We start from the raw sequence: 15,987 nt of genomic DNA, 5'->3' as shown, positions 1-15,987 counted from the left end.
AAAGATCCTCAAACATCTAAGATCACAAATACCTGGTATCACATGAATACTGTATAAGATGGAGATTTTAATATAAGCAAATTGATCAACAAAATGGATACCCTCCTAACAAGAATCATTAGACATAGATATAGTCTATCTAAACAATATTATATACTCCACTTATTTTTACTTGGGGAAACAAGCTAATTTCCTCCTCATAAAAATTTCAGTTTTCTAATAATTATTGAAATTATTTTAAGGCACTTAAAAATCTATGTCTTAAGGGAAAAATCAGAGAATCAAATGGAGAAAAGTAAGACTAATCAGAAGGCTATAAAATGGGTCCTAAAGAAGTTTTTGAATTCTTTATTAATAGTAGTGATTTCGGGGAGAGGAAGGTTTACACAGTTTTCTTCAAAATGACTGTCCCTTAGGAACCCACATCATTTGCATGCTCCTAGTTTAGATTTCTCACAACTTAACGCTATTTTTCTGTTCTATTAAATTTCCTTCCTTAAATTTAATTCCCTAAAACTTGTCCTCATGTCTCAGAAATCACAGTGAACTCCACACTTACACTATTTCTTGGTGCTGGTTATTCTCCATGTGCTCCCCTCCCCTGATGCCTTCTCCCTCCTGTCTGTGCCCCAAGAGACTGACCTTTCTGGCTGGCTCCTGGTTGGTTCAGCCCATGGGAGGCATTCCTTGCAGGAAATAGGAGAGAGGGCATAGAAAGGGATGGGTCGTTCTCTCCCATCCCTCCCTGCTTCAGACATGTGTCTCAGTAGAGCCACATCCCTCCAGACCAACAAGCAGCCCATCCCTCAGGCCACAGCTCCAGCTCTCACCAGTCTCCTCCTTTGCCCTTCCATCCCTTGTTTGCTACCTTAAGCCTGCCCATGCCTCTCTATGTAGTCTCTAAATTTGGTCTTTATTGAAACATCTACTGTGAATTGTTTTCTGCCAGGACTCTGATACATTCTGGACTCCCAAAATGCACACACGTAACATTAGACTCAGACTTTAAAATCTGAAATGATTAAGTTTCTCTAGTGACCAGTTATAAGATTTGTCACAAGTTACCTGTATCTTAGGGAGTTTGTAAAGTAGGATGATGACACCTTCTCTAATGGGCTTTTGATGAGGATCCAGTGACATCACCTTTTAGATTGCGCAGATAGATCGTAAGCTTAAGGATGATGTTGGAAGATGGTGATAACCTACCACCTACCTCCACCAAGCATAAGAGATATGGCAGAAGAGTATTAGAGTTGAACCCAAAAGATCTAGGTACAAATCCTGGCTGGCTATTGATTAGCTAGGTGACCCTGGGTAAGCCCTCTCAACTCTCCAACCTGCTGTCTCCTTATCTGTTGGGTGCAGGGCCCAGCATAGAGAATTTCCCCGTCACTGCTCACTTCTGCATGTGTAATCACGCCAAAGACTGCAAGCATAATGTGCTTACCAACACTTGTTTATACTCAGACCTGTAATTCGTGGAAAAAGAAACACCACACCCTTTGACACATCCCTCTCAAAGATCTGAACAATACAATTAGTAAGTTCAAGCAATTTATATCCATATAAACTCTAAACCCAACAAACCAAGAATACATTCAAGAACAAGCAGCATGATTTCAAATATAGTCCATATGCTAAGCCAGAAAGAAAACTTCAATAAATTCCAACGAATCGAATGTACTCTAACCATAATTTAATAAAATTATATATAAATGATAAAAAGATAGCTAAAAATAGAAAAATCTCATACTAAAATATATACCCTTCCATGAACTTCACCCAGATTGCTGAGGATTGCTGAAAAAAGTCTGACAGTCGTGCAGAGTGGACCCTCTCTCTGGGCCCTCCATACTGTCGACAATTCTGTTTCCCTGGTGAGTTCACTGTGTCTCTGCAAAGAATCTCTGGAACCTTCTTACTTCCCATTAAGCAAAACTACATTTCACTCATTACTTTCAGAAGATGTCTCCTACTTCTTCATAAAGAGAGAACAGAAGGCATTGGGTTGAAAGTCCTTCAACTTCCTATGTGAAACTGCAATCCCACCCACATCTGCACCCATCCATTCCTCCCTCCTGTGACATTCCTCCTGTTACAAAGGAAAACGATTCTTCTTCCTGTCCTTCTTCCAACCTTCTATCAGTATTTAATTTCATACCTCATCTACCTTCTCAGGAACCAGGGCCCATCAAATCAAATTCCTCTTCTCTTGTAATCCTTCTTATAAGCTTTATAAGCTGTTGATTTATAAAATGTTTTCCAATTAATTTACTTTTACAATCTTAAAGTGTAATATTTCACAAGACATAGGCCCAGAGACCATAAGGGAAAAAAATAGATACATTAAAAATAGTGAAATTAAGGCAGGGTGTGGCGGCTCACACCTGTAATCCCAGCACTTTGGGAGGCTGAGGCTGGCAGATCACTTGAGGTCAGGAGTTCGAGACCAGCCTGACCAATATGGTGAGACCCTGTCTTTACTAAAAATACAAAAATTAGCTGGCTGTGGTGGCGCACACCCGTAATCCCAGCTACTTGGGAGAGGCTGAGGCAGGAGAATCGCTTGAACTTGGGAGGTGGAGGTTGCAGTAAGCTGAGATCACACCACTGCATTCCAGACTCGACAACAGAGTGAGACTCCATCTCAAAAAACAAAAAACAAACAAACAAAAAAGACCACTGAAATTAAAACTTTCTATTAGAAAAAATCCTAAGGAAGGAAAAACAGCAAATAAACTGCAAAAAAAAAAAAAAAAAAATTGCATCAGTTAGGAGTCCTATTCAGCCATAAAAAAGAATGAGATCCTGTTATTTGCAACAACATGAATGAAACTGGAGGTCATTACATTAAGTGAAATAAGCCAGGCACAAAAAGACAAACACCACATATTCTCACTTATTTGTGGGATCTAAAAATCAAAGCAATTGAACTCATGAACATAGAGAGTAGAAGGATGGTTACCAGAGACTGGGAAGGGTAGTGAGAGGCTGGGGTGGCGGCAGAGGTGGGGATGGTTAATGGGTACAAAAAAATAGAAAGAATAAGTTCTACTATTTGATAGCACAACAGAATGACTATAGTCAATAACTTAATTGTAGATTTTAAAATAACTAAAAGAGTATATAATTTGATTATAACACAAAAGATAAATGTTTGAGGGGCCAGATATCCCATTCTCCATGATGTGATTATTTCACATTGCATGCCTGTATCAAAACATCCCATGTACCCCATAAATAGATACACCTACTATGTACCCACAAAAATTAAAAACTAAAAAATAATTTAAAAGAATTTCAGTAGTTCACACCTGTAATCCAGCACTTTGGGAGGCCAAGGCGGGAGGTGAGGAGTTCGAAACCAGCCTGGTCAACATGGTGAAACCCCATTTCTACTAAAAATACAAAACTTAGCCAGGTGTGGTGGCACACACCTGTAATCCCAGCTACACGGGAGACTAAGGTGGGAGAATCACTTGAACCCAGTAGGCAAAGGTTGCAGTATGCAGAGATCATGCCACTGCATTCCAGGCTGGGCAACAGAGCAAGACTGTCTCAAAAAAAAAAAAAAAAAAAATTAAAGAATTTATTTTCTGCCTGGGTACAGTGGCTCACACCTGTAATTCCAGCACTTTGGAAGACCAACATGGGCAGATCACTTGAAGCCAAGAGTTTGAGACCACCCTGGCCAACATAGTAGTGAAACCCCATCTCTACTAAAAATACAACAATTAGTCGGGTGTGGTGGCACGTGCCTGTAGTCCCAGCTACTCAGCAGGCTGAGGCACAAGAACCATTTGAACCTGGAAGGTTAGATAACATTACTAAATGAGTGTTAAATTTCTGGAATGCGATGATGATAATATAGTTATGCAGGAAAAGGTCCTTGTGAGGCGTTATATGTGATATATTTAGGGGTCAAGTGTTATGATACAACTTACTTGTAGATGGTTCCAGAAAATAAGATATTTAGAGGGAAGGTTAAACAAATGTGGCAAAATGTTAACCATTAGTGGATCTAAGTATATTGCTGAAATTTTTCAAAATGAAAAGTTGGAAAAAAACAGAAAAAAATTTGGTAAGGTGACTAATTACTGTATTACTTTTACTTTTGAACTAAACCTAAAATTATTCAAAAATATCTGCATATTTGCACTGTAGATATTTGCTTTCAAAACTGTTATCAAAACTATTCCTTTACTGCAAACTAAAAGAATGTATGTCATCCATCATTCCAAATATTTTGATTTAATGATTTTAGCATTATCCTTTGTTCCCTATGATATCAAAATTCTAGCATTAAAAAATGATCCAAGGTGATTCTCATCAAAGTTATACATTGAAATAGCACGTCCTCTGCCTTTCTGGGTCACTATCCACCTGCTACTCTGGCATCATTTCCACTAGGACAATTAGATAATAAGGGTGGTGCTGTTAAAATAAAAAGTGTTGTTTTCAATTTGTTTAAAATGCAGGAATACTACTTTTCCTGTTTCTCTCCGTTCCCCCCACCATTGCATTATTATCTCCCAAAATGATAGAATCAGAAACAATGATTCCAGCTGGAATGCTGAGCATAATTACATCTTTTAAAAACTGGCATTATAGCATTCTCAACATGGACCACTTTTTGATAAAAGTAGATCATTTCAGGTTTCTAAGAAGATCTTTAAAAACTAAAAAACTGAACTATATATTAGCACCCATAAATTCTCTTTAAATGAAAATGGTTTTTGAAATGTCTTTAGCTGATTTGCAAAAGAATCTCAGCAACCTAAAGTATAATACATCAACTTGCTCAGTTTACTAGCATAATTAAGCCTATTTAAGTATCTCAATAAGATGGGGGTGTGCTTAAAACTCTAAAACTACTAGTGTAAGAAATGGCTCAATTTCTGATTATAACACAATTTAAAGATGCAAATGACTTTTTGATGTCTCATGCATTCAAGTCACAAACATTTATAAGTTCCTACATGCACCACTGGGAGACAAATGACAGCGGGCTAGTTTTCTGGCAAATCCTTCCATGTTCACTTTGCTCCTACCTGATACTCTGCTTTTGGCCTAGCTTGGGTGAAGCTCTGCTAGGTCTGGTCTACTCCAGTCCACTACTAATTCAGTCCACTACTGAGATACGAGCATTATTCTCAAGCCAATCTGGGCTTCAGCAAAAGAAAGATGTGGAAAACATCCCTTGTTGTAAATGCTGTTGTTGTTCTGAATCTGAGAAAATAAACTGTCCTTCCAGGCATCTTCAGGGTTAGCTAAGAACTGATGTTAAGGAGGGAATGAGAACAGGACACATTCACAGAGACATATGTGGATACAGGCACTCCATGGAGACACCTACCCTCTCACACAGACACACAGATAGGCTCTGTGACTCTTTAGTGATGGCTTTGTTATTCATTCATGTTTCATTCGTTCCACAAACATGAACTGAGTATTGAGCACCTACTTTGTGCTAGGCAGTGGGCTGGGATTCTTCAGGCCCAGAAGACCAAGAAAAGAAAAACCGGCCAGGGGCAGTAATCCCAGCACTTTTGGAGACCAAGGTAGGAAGATCACTTCAGGTCAGGAGTTCAAGACCAGCCTGGCTCATCTCTACTAAAAATTAGCCAGGCATGGTGGCAAATGCCTGTAATCCAGCTGCTTCAGAGGCTGAGGCATGAAAATCACTTTAACTTGGGAGGCGGAGGTTGCCACGAGCTGAGATTGTGCCACTGCACTCCAGCCTGGGTGACAGAGTAAGACTCCATCTCAAAAAAAAAAAAAAAGAAAAGAAAGAAAGAAAGAAATACAATATCTACCAGAGAAGCATGTGGTCACCAGCAGGCAATGTGAGATGAGCCATAACAAAAGGATGGGGATGGGCAGCTTTAGCAGACCCAGAGACAAAATAAGGTCTCAGCCTCATCCAAGGATCTTCAAGCAGGTCATCATAGCTGGGGCTTATATTGCCAGCAGAGAACAATGGCAGACGAGGTTGGCAAAAGGCAGGGACTAGGCTCTCAAGAACCTTGAAGAACATGCTGAGTCTGTATTTTATCTGGAGGGGGCTGAAAGCCTTAAGCAGGAGAAGAGTGTGATCAGATTTATATATATTCAGTTTATGAAATTTCAGAAAGAGGAAAACATTGCATTGCAAAAACCCTCTTATAAACATATTTCATATGCCTTTCTGAGTACTGTGCTAATAATTCCCCTTCTACAGTCTATTTGGATTTTTAAATTTTTAAATTTTTATTTTTTAGAGATGAAGTCTTGCCATGATGCCCAGGCTCATCTCAAACTCCTGGGTTCAAGTGATCCACCCGCCTCAACCTCCCAAAGTGCTGGGATTACAGGCATGACCCACCACACCCAGCCCCTCAGTCTATTTGTAAGAAGGAAAGGCTGAACTAGTAGACTCTAAAACTATATTTTCAAGAAAAGTTATTTTTTCAAAATGAAAAAAAAAAAAAAATCAACTAACCCTGCCAGGCACAGTGGCTCACACCTGTAATCCCAGCATTTTGGGAGGCTAAGGTGGGCAATTACTTGAGGCCAAGAGTTTGAGACCAGCCTGGCCAACATGGTGAAACACAGTATCTACTAAAAATAAAAAAATTAGCCGGGCGTGGTGGCCTGTAGTCCTACCTACACGGGAGGCTGAGCCATGAGAATTGCTTGAACGCAGGAGGCGGAGGTTGCAGCGAGCCGAGATCGCACCACTGAACTCCAGCCTGTGTGACAGATCAAGACTCTATCTCAAAAAAAAAAAATAAATAAATAAATCTAACGTGTTGAAATATCTCACAATCACATGTAAAATATTTTCACAATGGAATATTACAAAGAGGCAAAATTGAAGACTCTATGGAACAGCACGTTACCCACCCTCCAGCTTTATCAAATCTTTCTATGTTGACATTTATTTCAAAACTTATATAATTAATAAAGCATTAATTATAGTTGAAGCCTTCCTTGTCCCCTTCCTCCTCAGTATTAACTACCTGAATGCATAGTTTATCATCCCCATGCTAAGCAACATTCCACTTTATAAATACATTCTGATTTGTTTACCCAGTCTTGTGGCATCTTCTAGTTATTTCTGAAAAAAAAAAAAATACTCTCCTTTGTCTATTTTTCTACTGGGTTGTTTGTTTTTCTATTACATGGTAGAAGTTGTTTATATATTATTATTATTATTATTTGCAGAGATGAGGTCTTGCTATGTTGCTCAGGCTGGTTTCAAACTCCCGGTCTGAAGCGATCCTCCCAACCCTCAGCCTCTCATACTGTTGAGATTACAGGCGTGAGCCATTGCACCGGGTTAGGGTTCTTTACATATTCTAGAGAGTGATTCATAATCAATTTTTTTTTGAGATGGAGTCTCGCTGTGTCACCCAGGCTGGAGTGCAGTGGCAGATATCACCTCACTGCAACCTCCGCCTCCCGAGTTCAAGCGATTCTCATGCCTCAGCCTTCCGAGTAACTGGAATTACAGGCATCCACCACCACGCCTGGCTAATTTTTGTAATTTTAGTTGAGATAGGCTTTCACCATGTTGGCCAGGTTGGTCTCGAACTCCTGACCTCAGGTGATCCACCCACCTCGGCCTCCCAAAGTGCTGGGATTACAGGAGTGAGCCACCATGCCCAGCCAGTAGTCAATTATTTTTTATGAAAAATCTTTTCTCCCAGTCTGTTGTCTACGTTTTCACTTTTTCTATGGTACCTTTTGTTAACTAGAAGTTTTAAATTTTAACATAGTCAAATGTATTGGTGTTTACCTTTATAAGCTGGACTTTTTAATTTTTTTTCAATTTACAGGACAACATGAATATATATATTGGACTTTCATATCTTGTATAAGAAATTCTTCTGGCTGGGCAGGATGGCTCAGTCTGTAACACCAGCACTTTGGAAGGCTGAGGCAGGTGAATTGCTTGAGGCCAGGAGTTTAGATCAGCCTGGGCAACATGGTGAGACCACGTCTCTACAAAATACAAAAAATTAGCCAGGCGTGGTGGTATGCACATGTAGTCCCAGCTACTGGGGAGGCTAAGCTAAGAGGATTGGTTGAGCCCGGGAGGTCAAGGCTGCAGTGAGCCATGACTACACCCCTCCACTCCAGCCTGGGCAACAGAGCAAAACTCTATCTTGAAAAAAAGAAAAGAAATTATTCCTTTTCCCAAGTTCATAAAGTTATTCCTCTATATTTTCTTCAAGAAGTTCTGAAGTTTCACTTTAAATTTAGGGCATTTATTTCTAGAGGTAAGTACCTAATTTTATTTTAATCTTCACATAGATAACCAATGATCCCATGCTAATTTAGTGAATAGACGATCATTTTCCTACTGATTCACAATGTCAACTCAATCATATATCAAGTTTCCATGTATATTTTGAACTTTCTATTTTGTTCTATTTGTTTGTCTATTTAATGGAACAGTGAATAGTTCCTGTTGAATAGAGGCAGGGATACAATACAGTAATGGAATATTAAACTGGAAAGTTAGACTAGGTAATCATCTACCAGCCCTCCTATCTAGTCAGGTAGCAGTCATCTAGAGCAAGGGCCAGCAAATTACGGCCATGGGCTAAATCCAGCATGACACTTGTTTTTGTAAATAAAGATTTATTGGAATATAGTTATTTATGTATTGCCTGTGGCTGCTCTGAGTGCAATGATAGAATTGAGTTCTTTTCCATCTGCCTCATGCATTGTTCTTGGAAGGGTGAGGAGGGGGTATCCAAATAAAAGGCGGTAGGATATAAAAGGGAGTTGGAAATAAGTTCTCATTAGGGAAAAACTGAAAATTATCTGGTAGAGGGCAGGAGAAAAAGGAAAGGAGTTCTGTGGCTCCCAATTCTCAGGTCTCTTGGGCTACAATGTCTCCTCCTAAGAGATGAAAAAACCTGGCTGCCTATAGACCCCTGATTAATTGAAACACAGATTTTCAGAGTAGCTCCATACTCTATTTAATTCTCTCCCTCCCTGACTCTGGAAATGCTTGATTTGGCTGTGTAAAAGTAATTCTAATTATAGTGATTTACATGAACTACTTACCATTTATGCCTAATTACCTCACAGCACAATAACAATTATGCATACATTAAATGTGTCAGATTAACCTGGTTGTAAATTTTACTCAATAACAAAAGTAAAGTGTTTATAAATGCTCATTCTTCATAGTTTGTTGCTCATATGGCATGGTCATCTGCTCATAACATCTTCAAATGTTAATTTATTAGAGAAAACATTATTACATAGGTAGGTGAAAGCAGCCTGGTAGTTTGTCACCAATTTTTTTCACCTTGGTTAATAAATTTGGTATCTTATGAAGAAGGTATACTTTATTTTAGTATTATAGCATACGCTTACAGAAAGTTTCTTAGGAGTACAGAGGGAAAAAAAATAACTGCACCATAATGAAATCTATTTGTGTTTTGTTTTGTTTTGTTTTTTGAGACAGTCTCTCTCTGTCGCCCAGTCTGGAGTGCAGTGGCACGATCTCAGCTTACTTCAGCCTCAACCTCCTGGGCTCAAGTGATCCTCCCACCTCAGTCTCCCAATTAGGTGGACCACAGGCATGTACCACCATGCCTAGCTAATTTTTTTTTTTTTTCTTTTTTTTGTAGAGATGGGGCCTCCCTGTGTTGGCCAGGCTGGCTCAAACTCCTGGCCTCAAGCAATCCGCCCATGTCAGCCTCTCAAAATGCCGGAATTACAGGCAAGAGCCACCATACCCAGCCTATAATGAAGTTTAAACAACTGTATTAAAAACAAAATTCAAAGTTCATAAAATCATAAATCCTACTTAGCATATGTCTTAGTTCATTTTCTGTCACTTATAACAGAAACTGAGTTTCAGATATTCTGAAATTTATTTATTTTTAAACAGGTAGTAATTAGTTGAATTTAATGATAAAATGAAGATATTGAGAAATAGTATTTGTTATTTAAAGTTCAAGAAAATGGGCAGTCAGTACTGCTTAGCTTTCCTCCAAAATGGCTGAATGTGTAGCACAGCAGCACAAATGCTGTAGCTAACAAACAACTTAAGTTCTTGAGTGATCTGTCTTCTCCTTAGCTGTTTGGATGGCCTATCAGAGAGAGAAGACTGTGCTGTGGTGAAACTTGTCCCTTACAGTTTCCACTATTCTTTCAACAATGCCAAGGTTTCATACCCAAGGCAAAGGTTTACAGTCCAAAGTCCGAGTTTTACTCAGAAACTGAGTAATTTATAAAGAAAAGGAATTTATATGCCAGGCACAGTGGCCCACACTTGTAATCCCAACACTTTGGGAGGCCCAGGCGGGCAGATCACGTGGCACACGAGTTCGAGACCAGCCTGGCCAAAGTGGTGAAACCCAGTCTCTACTAAAAATACAAATATTAGCTGGGCGTGGTGGCACACCCAGCTACTCAGAAAACTGAGGCAGGAGAATGGCTTGAACCCAGGAAGGTTGCAGTGAGCTGAGATCGCACCACTGCACTCCAGCCTGGCAACAGAGTGAGACTCAGTCTCGAAAAAAAAGAAAGAAAAAAAAAAAAAGAAAGGGATTTATTTCTTACAGTGATAGAGGCTGAGAAGTCCATGTCTGAGGGACCCCATCTAGTGAGGGCCTTCTTGCTGGTAAAGACTCTCTGCAGAGCCCCAGACGACACAGGGGCATCACATGGTGAGGGGGCTGAGTGTGCTAGCTCAAGACTCTCTTCCCCTTATAAAGCCACCAGTTCCACTCCCATGATAATCCATTAATCCATTAACCCATTACTCTACAAATGGACTAATCCATTCATGACAGCAGAGCCCTCATAACCCAGTCACCTCTGAAAGGATTCACCTTTCAATACTGCCACAATGGGGATTAAATGTCAACATGAGTTCTGAAAGAGACAAATATTCAAACCATAGCACCAGAATAAAGAACTCTCCAAATAAAGTTTTTCCATCACTGGAAAACCTAATAGCCCAAAGTTTCCTTTTCTGATAATTGGCATATCAGTGTTTGTTTTTAGAAAAAAATAGGTCTGTGTCATCTTTATTCTCTTCAAAAACTAAAGTTCTATATACTTTTCTTCAAATTATGCTAGATGTTTGGATCTCTTTCAGTATTTTAAAGATTTAGTGGGGCCAGGCGCAGTGGCTCACACCTGTAATCCCAGCACTTTGGGAGGCCAAGGCGGGTGGATCACTTGATGTCAGGAGTTTGAGACCAGTCTGGCCAACATGGTGAAACCCCGTCTCTACTAAAAATGCAAAAATCAGCCAGGCGTGGTGGTGGGCACCTGTAATCCCAGCTACTCGGGGGGGCTGAGACAGGAGAATCACTTGAACCCAGGAGGCAGAGGTTGCAGTGAGCCAAGATCGCACCATTGAACTCCAGCCTGGGTGACACAGCGAGACTCGGTCTCAAAAAATAAATAAAAAATAAAATTGTTTATTTAAAAATTTTTAAATTGTTAAATAAAATATTTATTTAAAATAAAGATTTAGTGGGTTTAGGAAACTATAAGGGCCAAGAGCAATGGCTCATGCCTGTAATCCCAGCATTTTGTGAGGCCAAGATGGGAGGACTGCTTGAACTCAGAAGATCAACACCAACACCAGCCTGGGCAACATGGCAAGACCCTGTCTCAGAAAGAAGGGAGGGAGGGAGGGAGGGAGGCAGGCTATAAGACAAATACTATTAGAAAAATATGTTTCTCTACCTACTAAACATTTATTCACATGCACTAGGATTTAACAAATAGGACCTTTCATTAGACACATTTGAAACTCTACCTGCCATATCAAATCTTCCATTTACATTAGATTTTAACTACCCAATAAAACCAGGGTTATTCACTAGCTGGCCCATCATAGCCAACTCAGATATCAAAGGTGGATGTATGGGAAAATACCCCTAAGAAGAGCCAGTGATTTTTTTAAAAACCACCGTTGTTGAATTGGCAACCAAATAAGTTAATAATTACAGTATACTTGTGATTGGATGGGAGTTCACCAACCACTGTAAGATGAGCTCTAGGGATGCTACAGAGTAGGGAGGAGGGATAAAAGGAATATATTTCCAGGAGGCTGGGGCAGACAGATTGCTTCAGCTCAGGTGTTCAAGACCAGCCTGGACAACATGGCAAAACCCCATCTCTATTAAAAAAAAAAAAAAATTACAAAAAAATTAGCTGGGTGTGGTGGCACACACCTGTGCTCCCAGTTACTGGGGAGGCTGAGGTGTGAGGCTTGCTGGAGCCCGGGAGGTTGAGGCTGCAGTGAGCCATGATTGCGCCACTGCATTCCAGCTAGGCAACAGAGTGAGACCCTGTCTCAAAAACAAAACAAAAAAAAAGAAATGTATTTCCAAAAGGAAGAGGACTAGAAAGGGAGCAAGATACAAAATTCAGGAAAGCAATTCAAACCTCAGATAACCAAAATATCTAGTTGAGTACAACATGTTGTTTCCTGGCTAGGCCACATAACTAAACTGTTAGTTTACTTGGATGCCCACCTGTATCACAAACTCTATAATTACATAGTTTTATATGTTATAGTTCATATACTCTATGCAAATATATCCCTATATATCACATATAACTAGATATGCAGTACATAAGCAGTCTATATTTTTTTAACTTTTTGGTTCTTTACTCACCTATAAACTTTGAGAAATATGGGAAAAAGAGGTTGGTCATCAAAACAAATAATTAATCATTATTACCTACAACCATCGTGCTAGACTGATCACTCATGGTGCCCACCACACTCACAGTCCACTTCTGAGAGCAACTGCCATGCTCACAGGAGCAGCCCTACATGGGAACACAGGTAAGTCAATCTTTACACTGGTTAACGGCCTCTAAGAAACCCAGTGTGAAAGCTCTACCCGAACAGGGATGAAGTCATTGGTTGACCTATGAGATCCTTACTCAGGAATTTAAACTACAGACACATAGAGAGAATTAAGAAGTTGGTAGAAGTTGAAGCAGACATGAGAGAAAAAGAACAAAAAAGTAAGTGGGTGCTGTGGTCTCAATGTTTGCATTGCCCCAAAATTCATATGCTGAAGTTCTCACCCCCAAAGTGAGGCTCTTAGGAGGTAGGCCCTTTGGAAGGTGATGAGGTCATGAGAGCAGAGCCCTCCTCAGTTGGATTAGTGCCCTTACAAGAGGCCTGACGGAGCTCATTTGTCCCTTCAGCCATGTGAGGACACAGTGAAAAGACAGCTGTCCATGAATAGTTAAGCAGGCCCTCACCAGACACTGAATTTGCCAGCACTTTGATCTTGGCCTTCCCAGCACCCAGAACTACGAGAAATCTTTTTCTGTTGTTTATAAGCTACCCAGTTTATGGTATTTTGTTATAGCAGCCCAAGTGAACCAAGACAATGAATGATACGAATGGCAGAGTACCGTAAGGCCTAGCTGTGTCATGGAGGTGCCTTTCATTGCTACGTTCTTATATAATCTCATTCTAAATCTCCATTTGTTTCTGCAATCTAAATGAATCTCTATTTCTTTCAACTAATAGTGTTAACACAATGGGAAGACACTTTCTTTACGTAAAAATAAACTAATTATATTCTCGGGAGCTTTATTAAAAAGTAAAATTACTTTCACTCATTTTTGTTTGTTTGTTTTTTATTTGTATTGTAGAGACAGGGTCTCCCTATATTGTCCAGGCTGATCTCAAACTTCTGGCCTCAAGCTATCCTTCCACCTTGGCCTCCCAAAGTGCCAGGATTATAGGTTCAGCCACCACACCTGGCCCTTATTCTTTTTTTTTTTTTTTTTGAGATGGAGTGTCTCTCTGTCACCTAGGCTGGAGTGATCTTGGCTCACTGCAACCTCCGCCTCCTGGATTCCAGCGATTCTCCTGCCTCAGCCTCCTGAGCAGCTGGGATTACAGGCACCTGCCACCACACCTGGCTAATTTTTGTATTTTTAGTAGAGACGGGGTTTCATCATGTTGGCCAGGCTGGTCTCAAACTCCTGACTTCAGGTGATATGCCCACCTCGGCCTCCCAAAGTGCTGGGATTACAGGCATGAGCCACTGCATTTGGCCCCTCATTCATTTTTAAGTAAAGTACTACTAATGGTTGTTCTATGGTGCTTTTCTTCTAAAGACTTTACAGTAAAAGCGTATTTGGCAGGGGGTGGGGACAGTCAATTAAAGGAAAACTAGTTTCTTAGGTTGGACCATATTTTAACTCTTATTACTATTAATGTTCTCCAGAATTTAAAGATGAGACTATCGGCTTCTATATTAGATAAGGAACAGGAGTTTTCCTGTTGTCATGGAATTTTAACAAAAGCTCAAAGCTGAGGACCAGGGAAAATAAGCTCCCATTCGCTCTAAAGAAAGACACAAGCTGAATGCGGTGACTCACACCAATTATCCCAGTGCTTCTGAGGCTGAGGCAGGAGGATTGCTTAAGGCCAGAAGTTCAAGACCAATCTGACAACATAGTGAGATCCTGTCTCTACAAAAAATTAAAAAACTAGTGGAGTGTGGTGGTGCATGCCTGTAGCTCTAGCCTACTCAGGGGGCTGAGGGAGGAGAACCATTTGGGCCCAGGACTTCAAGGCTACTAGTGAGCTATGATCATGCTACTGCACTCCACTTGGGTGACAGAATGAGGCAGTATCTCCAAAAATAAATAGGCCAGGCAGAGTGGTTCATATCTGTAATTCCAGCACTTTGGGAGGCCAAAGCAGGGGGATCACTTGAGATCAGGAGTTTAAGACCAGCCCGGCCAGTATGGCAAAACCCCGTCTCTGCTAAAAATACAAAAATTAGTCAGGCATGGTGGCAGGCGCCTATAATCCCAGCTACTTGGGAGGCAGGAGAATCATTTGAACCTGGGAGGTGGAGACTACAGTGAGCCAAGATCACACCACTGCACTTCAGCCTGGGCGACAGAGTAACACTCTGTCTCAAATAAATAAATAGGTCAGGCGCGGTGGCTTATGCCTGTAATTCCACACTTTGGGAGGCCGAGATGGGCAGATCACCTGAAGTCAGGAGTTCGAGACCAGTCCGACGAACATGGTGAAACCCCATCTCTACTAAAAATACAAAAATTAGCTGGGCGTGGTGGTGTGTGCCTGTAATTCCAGCTACTCAGGAGGCTGAAACAGGAGGATTGCTTGAACATGGGAGGTGGAGGTTGCAGTGAGCCAAGATCACACCACTGCACTCTAGCCTGGGCAACAGAGCAAGAATCCATCTATAAATAAATAAATAAATAAATAAATAGACACACTAGTCACATCCATGCAGGAATTAGGTTTAAAACAACAACAACAACAACAACAACAAAAGGCAAAACAGCCCTAAAACCAAAGTGAAACTGAAGAGAGGGATCAAGGTATAAAGTTGTTAGCTGGGTAGGGTGCCGTGGTGTTCCCTTCACATATCTCGTAACAAACACGAGGGGTTCCCAAGAGAAGCATCCAAAGAGATAAGGATTGAATATAAATTGAGATGGACATCGCTCTCCCCAGCTGGATGCTTGCCTAGGTAAGAAAATGCGCAAGCAGCTGCCAGAGCAGGGTGTGGAAGAGTTCTTGGGAGAACTTGATATACATCCCCAGGAGGAAGGGGTATGCATGACAAAGACAGAAATTAGTGCCTGCTTCTTGCTTGCAAAAGTCTGAGGACAGGAGGCTGACTGAGGCTGCCCAGGCAGCAAGGAGTAGAGAAAGAAGATGTTATGCTTCCTGTGGCCTGCACAGACACCATATAAGATGACCCAACAAGAAATGTTCCAGGTCAGGCACGGTGACTCAAACCTATAATCCCAGCACTTTGGGAGGCTGAGACAGGTGGATCACTTGAGGTCAGGAGTTCAAGACCAGCCTGGCCAACATGGTGAAATCCCATCTCTACTAAAAATATAAAAATTAGCCAAGTGTGGTGGTGCATACCTATAACCCAGTTACTTGGGAGGCTGAGGAGGGAGGATCACCTGGACCCAGGAGGCAAAGGTTGC

At 40.8% G+C, this 15,987-nt stretch overlaps 1 protein-coding gene across 1 annotated transcript in view; it reads right to left on the bottom strand.

Moving 5' to 3' along the window:
- LACE1 (lactation elevated 1) overlaps window positions 1-15,987 on the bottom strand; it is a 236,386-nt gene that overhangs the window by 183,011 nt on the left and 37,388 nt on the right. The window lies entirely within an intron of this gene.

The sequence above is a fragment of the Mandrillus leucophaeus genome, unplaced genomic scaffold (genome assembly GCF_000951045.1).
Source record: "Mandrillus leucophaeus isolate KB7577 unplaced genomic scaffold, Mleu.le_1.0 Scaffold160, whole genome shotgun sequence".
NCBI classification, from domain to species: domain Eukaryota; kingdom Metazoa; phylum Chordata; class Mammalia; order Primates; family Cercopithecidae; genus Mandrillus; species Mandrillus leucophaeus.
This window is presented reverse-complemented; position numbering and strand designations above follow the sequence as displayed.